Genomic DNA, 8,474 nt, shown 5'->3' with positions numbered 1-8,474 from the left:
GAGATGTTATGTGATAGGCCGTTACAAAACATGAAAGAACCGAAAGGAAAGCAAAACTGGACGAAGCCAAAGGCATGGTTCAATCTTGGAAGGCCAGCTATGAGGGAAATTATCTTGTGGGTGAAAATGCAGTTGATGTTCCCCGATGGGTATGCAGCGAATCTAAAGAGGGGAGCGAGTCTTGATTGGCACATATGGATTGAGAGGGTAATGCCGGTGATGTTGCGTGGCTTCATCCCTGAGGATGAATGGCTAGTACTAGCAGAACTCAGCTATTTCTTCCGTGTTCTTTGTGCGAAAGAACTATCGCCTGGCGTGCTAGAAGAAATGGAAGAGTTGGCACCGGAGTTGATCTGCAAGTTAGAGAAGATCTTTCCATCGGGCTTCTTTAATCCAATGCAGCATTTGATTTTGCATCTCCCGACCGAGGCAAGATTGGCGGGGGCCGTGCAAAATTGTTGGTGCTACCCAACTGAGAGGATGCAGAAGACGCTTCGAGAAAAATGTAAAAATAAACGTAGAATTGAAGCATCAATGGCTAAGGCATTCATCACCGAGGAGGTGGCAAACTACGTGACAGCACACTACGAAGCCAAAAATCGTCATTTGCATAATCCGAAGCCTCGGTACAATGCTGACGACCCTAAAAAGGGTGGATCCAACTCAGCCTATTCAAAGGGAATCTCGCACCAGCCAGTGTTTAAAATCAAGTATCTTTGGATAACAAATCATGGCGGACCATTTCGTTGTATATCTTCAACAACCTGCTAGAAGTGCGGCCGTACATCGAGTAAGTTCTCGGTACATTGTTTCACAACTTCTATTTCCTTTTAACTGCTCTTATTCCTGGATATTTCATACAGTCGATACGTCGCCATATTCTCATATGGAGCGGTGATCCAAAAGGATTCCGTCGAAGAGTATGAGCTTCTCGCAAAAGCAAGGACGCGGCTATCCCGGTTTCATCTCTTGGTTCAAACAAACGGTAATTTCTATTAGACAATTTCATTTCATTCGCTAATTTGTGCGTAATACAAAAATCCTTTCATATTAAACTTGTAGGCTAATTCAGAGTCTATGGACGCCGAATTGAGACAAGTCGCTAATGGTTTTGACTATAAGGTCCGTTCATTTGACAAATACGACATCAACGGGTATCGCTTTCGTACCTATGGCAAATAGCTATCTATGGCCGACCGAAAGTCTACAAATTGTTGTGTATCTGCTATCAGGAAGGAGGTACCGAGTATTATGGGAGAGTTGAAGCAATTTATGAACTTCTATTCCATGGTGAAAACCCACCGAATGTCGTAGTCTTCAAATGTTATTGGTTTCAGCCGAACGAGACTAGAAGGACTCATGAACATATAGGGCTAGTTGAAATCAACCAAAGCACCCATTTAGATGTTCCTGATGTCTATATTACGGCTCAATAGGCGACCCAAGTATTCGTAACGCCCTCGATGCAGCTATAGCTCCCATGTGTCGAGGCACGACTTAGAGACATAACCACATTGAAAGCAATGTCGCAAGTTAGGTAATCATTACAACATCCCATGTAATATGATAAAAGGGGGAGATACATAGTTGGCTTACACTCGCCACGTCACATCAGAGAACATAAATAACATCCATCATACAAACACTCATGGCCCGACTATGGCGCCAAAATAGAAGAAAACCCAACATGCGACAAGGCCCTGAATCGAACCCCAACTAGGCACCACTACTGATCATCGGGAAAGGAAACATAATAACGCTGAGAGTCCTCGTCGAACTCCCACTTGAGCTCGTACTCGTCACCTGGAGCGGAATCACCTGGACCTGCATCTGGAGTTATAGTAACTGTGAGCCACAGGGACTCAGCAATCTCGCACCCTCGCGATCAAGACTATTTAAGCTTATAGGAATTGATAAGGCAAATATACGTGGAGCTGCAGCAAGCGACTAGCATATATGGTGGCTAACTTATACACAAAAGAGAGCGAGAAGAGGAGGCAAAGCGCGAGTGAGAATCTAGAAGAACAACCTGCGCAAGCATAACTCCAACACCGTGTCCACTTCCCGGGCTCCGCCGAGAAGAGGCCATCACGGTAACACACTTAGTTGATTCATTTAATTAATTAAGGTTCAAGTTCTCTACAACCAGACATTAACAAATTCCCATCTGCCCATAACCGCGGGCACGGCTTTCGAAAGTTCAATCCCTGCAGGGGAGTCCCAACTTAGCCCATGACAAGCTCTCACGGTCAACGAAGGAATAGACCTCCTCCCAAGACGTTCCGATCAGACTCGGTATCTCGGTAACTCAAGACACTTCAACAAGTTAAAACAAGACCAGCAACACCGCCCGAATGTGCCGACAAATCCCGATAGGAGCTGCACATATCTCTTTCTCAGGGCACACTCAGATTGTCCTAGGTACGGGTAGGCCAGCCCAGAGTTGCCCCTGGTGGCCACCGGTAGCTGACAGGTGGACCAACACTCAGAGGAGCACTGGCCCGGGGGGGGGGTAAATAAGATGACCCTTGAGTCTACAGAACCCAAGGAAAAGAAAAGGGCTAGGTGGCAAATGGTAAAACCAAGGTTGGGCATTGCTGGGCAAGCTTTAATCAAGGCGAAATATCAAGGGGTTCCCATTATAACCCAACCGCGTAAGGAACGCAAAATCCAGGAACATAACACCGATATGACGGAAACTAGGGCGGCAAGAGTGGAACAAGACACTAGGCGAGAGGCCGAGCCTTCCACCCTTTACCAAGTATATCGATGCATTAAGATAACATAGCAATATAATGATATCCCAACAAGTAAATAAATGATGTTCCAACAAGGAACGGCCTCCAATCTTCACCTGCAACTAGCAACGCTATAAGAGGGGCTGAGCAAAGCGGTAACATAGCCAATCAACGGTTTGCTAGGACAAGGTGGGTTAGAGGTTTGACATGGCAATTGGGAGGCTGACAAGCAAAAGGTAGGCATCGTAGCATTTTCATAGCAAGAGCGAGCAAACTAGCATAGCAAAGATAGTAGTGATTTCGAGGGTATGATCATCTTGCATGCACAGTTGTCAGAGTTGACTGGATCCTCACAAGCAAACTCAACGGGATCCTCGGTAGCGAACTCGTCTCCCGGCTCTACCCAACAAGACAAACAAGCAACAAGGATACAATCAACCACGTGCAAGACCAAGCAATAATACAAAATGAAGATATGCTATGCGGGATGCGATGCAGGATGCAAAATGCAAGATATGACAGGAAATGCATGAACCTGGCCTCAACTTGGAATTCCAAGGGTGCCACTGGAAAGATGAGATGAAATCGCTTGAAAACAATATAAAGATCACCGGAATCGGAGTTACGGTTTGGAAATGGCAAGCGTTTTTAAGAATGGCACCGGTCTGCGATTTACAGCAAGTAGGCATCTAAATGCAATGAGATGAACATGCTACAGCCACCAAACATGACAACAAAATACATGGCAGGGATGCACACAAGATTCTTAACAAAGGACTAGCACTGAGCTACGGCCAATTCATCCATTATGAGGTTCAAACAAGCATGGCAAAAACGCAAATGCAAAACAGATTCCAGACTTAGTGAAATTAACACTTGTCTGAAATTTCAGATCACGAAGCCCTCTTCGGAGCGGCAAAACAACATGATACATGAACTGATTAAGACAAGTAAGAACATGGCATGGAGCTACTCAACAAGCTTAACAAAAATCCCAAAGTGACCTGAGGCCAAAAGGGATCACAAAATATACTAACGGGCACCCGAACATAGCTAAAACACAATCAGTTTTCAGACTTAGTGAAAACTGAGACATGCTGAAATATAACTCACGAAGGCATGTAAACGAGCTCGATGCACTCACTACGGTGCAAGTCATGGCAAGAAAAGCATACATCCATTAAGAAGGCACAAAATTCTAGCTAGACATGGCAAGAACAATGGCATAGCATGCACGGATCAACTACAATAACATCGGCAAAATCGCAAACGAGTTGACGATCTGCCCAGATTCACCACGAAGCAAAAGTAGAGCTCGATTGACTCAAGCTAGGGTGCTCCATAATTGCAAACAAAGACATGGATGGATAGAGCATAACATGATTAACAAAACTCCTTTACTTACCATCCTCAAAAGAGGCACGGATCACTAGGAAACAAGCTGAACATATGGCATCATGAACTAAAATATCCCAGGCTTAGTGAAACAACTAAGTCCCTGAAAACAGAATTACCGGGTGCCTCACTTTGCAAGCTTGCACGAGTCACCACACACATCCTAAAAATGCATGGGTTGCACCACAGACAAAATGCTTAACAAAACATATCAAGGACTCACAGGCATAGCATGCACACAATAATCATGGCAAAAATGACAAAAGTCTAAGATGAACTAGCAGATCTGGCAATTAACTCACGAAGCCTCCTTCTAACAGCATTTTGGGCATCGAGATGAGCTCAAATGAAAATGCTGCAATGGAATGAACTGATGTACTCATCGAGGCGAACATTTTGATATACTATATGTCCAAATCGGAGCTACGGATGCAAAGTTACGGGCGGTCAAAGTAGGCATAAAAAATTAGGGTTCGGAGGGAAAAAGTCAACCGTTCGAAATCAGATCTGGATTTGCACGCGGTTCGAGGTTCGACGGAGCTGCTCGCCGGAGTTCGTCTTGGCCGGAGAGGAAGGAGCCGGACTTGGGGAGGAGGAGGAGGACGGCGGGGCCGGCCGGACCCGGTGAGGACGGCGGCGGCGGCGGCCGGGGTCGCCGGTGCGGGCTCCGGCGAGGCGGGCGAATGGCGGCCTGGGTCGGCCGGTGCGGCTCCGGCGAGGTCGCCCGCGGAGGCGGCGAGCTCCGGCGCCCGGGGCCGAGGAAGACGGGCGGCGCGGGGCGAGCTCCTCGGGCCCGGCGAGGCGCGGGGGAGGGCCCGCCTCGGGCCGGCGGGAGCGGCGATGTGGTCCGGTCCACGTGGCGAGTGGCAAGTGGGCGAGGGGCGCGGCGGATGTCGTCCGGCCGGGGGAGGACACGTCCGTCGGTGCGGGGAGGTGTTTTTTTTTAAACTAGGGTTTCGAGGTGGGAGAGATCCGAAAATGGAGGGGGCTATATATAGGCATAAGTGGAGCTAGGAGAGTCCAAATGAGGTCCGGTTTTCGGCCACGCAATCGTGATCGAACGCTCTAGGACATGGAGCAGAGTTTGGTGGGTTTTGGGCCAAATTGGAGGGGTGTTGGGCTGCAACACACACGAGGCCTTTTCGGTCCCTCGGTTAACCGTTGGAGTATCAAACGAAGTACAAATGATACGAAACTTGACAAGCGGTCTACCGGTAGTAAACCAAGGCCGCTTGGCAAGTCTCGGTCCAATCCGGAAATGTTTAATCCCCACACACGAAAGAAAGCTAGAAATGGCCACCGGAGGAGAACGAAGCGCCGGAATGCAAAACGGACAACGGGGAAAATGCTTGAATGCATGAGACGAACATGTATACGAATGCAATGCACATGATAACATGATATGAGATGCATGAAAACGAAAACAACACACGGAGACAAAGACCCGAACCCGAGAAATAAATATAACTTAACGCCGGAAACGGCAAGAGTTGGAGTACAAATTGGGAAAGTTACATCCGGGGTGTTACAGTATTCTATCTATCGTGGGCCTGCCAAACTAATCCAAATCTGAAAGGTTGGGATGTTGTTTATGAAGTGCCGCCACGTGCTAGACTTTCTTCCCCAAAGGAAGAGGATTATGAACCTCACATTAACCCAGACACATATGAAGGAGAATTCTTCCAAGAGACACGTATTTCCAAAAAGCGTTTCAAGAACCACTATACTTCACCCCAAAACATTGAAGTAGACAGCGACAGTGAATCCGACATCACCCCAGAGGAGGAACAAGAAGAGCCAGAACAAGAAGAGGTTACTGCTGCGGATGACCTGTCAATGCTTGACCGATTACGTCAAGGTGGCCTTGCACATGTTGATGCCACTGAACCCTATGAGCCCGTCATTGATTATAGTGATGATGATGATTATGCATTTATTGATGATACTGATCGAGATTATTAGTAGTGTCAGGTATTCAATTTTTTTATGTTGTACTTGATGATGATACACTTAAGTGATATACATATTATTATTCATGTCGGTATGTATTTATGTTGTACTAATTTCGTTTATTCTTTGTCATGGCAGGTGTTGAAAGATGGTGGGTGCTGGTCGGGAGCGCGCCGAGGCCCCTTCTTCGCCGGCGCGTGGTGTGAGGTCTTCCATTCCACACGCACCTCTCTGCCGAGCATTGCTGGATAGTATGGCGACATCGTCGGGCCCTTCTTCATCGACCGTGGTGCCCAGCAGGGGACGAGGTAAGAAGAAGAGAGGAGGTGGAGCACGTGGTCGCGGGAGAGGAGGTAGGGTGACTGCTATGGCGCCTTCCTCGCTGCCACCCCCATCTGTTTCACCCGAGCACGTGACTGCTAGGGTGGACTCGTCCGAGGAGGAGGCTACACGGACTCCGGTCCATGAGCCTCCGGTCCACGGGTCTTCGGCCCACGAGCCTCGGATCGATGGACCTTCGGCCCACGAGACCCCGAAGGAGCACACGTCTGGATGGGGTACCTGGCCGGATCATCCTGAGGAGCCGAGTGGCCATGCTGATGATGGTGGGGAGCCGACTGATATTGAGGAGGAGGGAGGCACCATCTACCAGTGTGGTTGCACACGGCTCCAATCCGTGCTGGCGGCCCGCGAGCAGAGGTGGCTGATTTTCCCTGATGGGGAGAAGTAAGGGCATTTAATATTTTTGTACCTTCTGCATTCACGTTTCTTCAAATAACTAATGGGTTGGCCTTGTCATGCTGGAGGGGTTGGGACCACCATCATAGTGTCCGCCGGCCCAACTCCGTCCTTGGAGTTCTATGTCGGCAAAACTTCCCGGGGTTTGTCACGTTGCCTGGTGAGGGTCGGTTTCCAGAGCTTGGATTGAGTTGGGAGCACTACTTGGCTGCCTCGGCCCACCGGGTGAGATTATCGACGGTGTCTTGTGCAAGACGAGGGCAGACGTGGTGATCAGAAAGTTCTGGGTAATTTCTCCTTTACACAATTAAAAATCTTCAACTAGCTAGTTATTAATTGTACTAATCAATATTGTCTCATTTGATTGCAGACATTCTACAGGTGTGAGGAGGGATACGAGGAGGAAGCGGCAAATGTTATCGATAACGTCTGCAAGCGCCTACTACAGAACTTACGACACGAGGCTCGGGTGTAGGCTGTTCGAGACTACTACGCCTCGCATGGTATCAAGAAGAACAAGCTGGCGTGCCGCGAGAAGTTCTTGAGTAAGGAGCAGTACATGAAGGTAATTCTTAAGGCCTTGTACTTACTTCCTTCATTTAGTAATTCATAGCCGTAGCGCTCAACTTTCTATTTGCTAACTTAGGCCCCTCCGAGATGGTGTGCGGATCGGATGGATTGTTGGGAGGTGTTGGTCAATGAGTGGTGCTCAAATGAATGGCTAGCCCGCCACAACGAGGCCAAGGACAAACGTGCCCAAATGGAAGGTGTGCCACACCATCAATGAAGCTCCAACTTATTTCAGTTCGGGCGGAACTACGTATGTGGTTTGCTTCATGATTCATGCAATTCATTCATCACGCTAGCTTTAGCCCTTTAATTACTAATTAACTTTGTTTCTCTCTTTCAGGCACGCTACAATAAGGTGGATAAGGTGCCAGAGGTGTACGACCTGTATGCCATGGCCCACACTGGCCCATACAAGAAAGTCAAGGCATTCTTTGCGTCTGACCTCGATGATCCAAAGAACTTCACCAACATCTCCTCCCACGACAAGCTCGTGCAATATAGAGATCAGGGGAAGGCGAGGAAAGGGGAGGACTTTAACCCGAGCCAGGGTCCCATTGATACAGATCTGCTGATGATATCTAGTGGCAGGAGGTGCCATGGGTCCATAGCCATGGGAGATGGACTTATCCATTGTCCTAGCACTCTCCCGGAGATCAAGGCGCGCCAGTCGAGCTCCGCTCCTGAGATAAAGCCTCGTGAACGGCCAGTCCAACTCGCCTTCAAGGTTAGTTATACGTACTCAGCTATCTTTCTCCATTACATTGTGTGCGCTTCCACCAATGATTACAAATGGTCATGTCAGTGGTGTTGCAGGCTGCTATACAGAGTGAGAGAGATAGAACAGAGAAACTTCTGGCGGAGGCGGCGGAGAGGCAGCGGGAGTTGGAGGAGAGGACGACAAAGATGTTGGAGGAGGAGAGGGCACGGAATGACATGGAGGCAAGGGCCATGTACGAGCTCCTTGTGGTAAGTTTCTTCTGCATATTAGCCAAAACATTCATGTAGTGTTTGTCTCATTACTAACTAGTATGACTATGTTTGTCAAAACCAAATGTGCAGTCTGTGTGTGAGAAGTCCGGTCAG

The sequence above is a fragment of the Triticum dicoccoides genome, chromosome 2A, assembly GCF_002162155.2.
Source record: "Triticum dicoccoides isolate Atlit2015 ecotype Zavitan chromosome 2A, WEW_v2.0, whole genome shotgun sequence".
Taxonomy (NCBI): Eukaryota; Viridiplantae; Streptophyta; class Magnoliopsida; order Poales; family Poaceae; genus Triticum; species Triticum dicoccoides.
Note: the sequence above shows the minus strand (reverse complement) of the source record.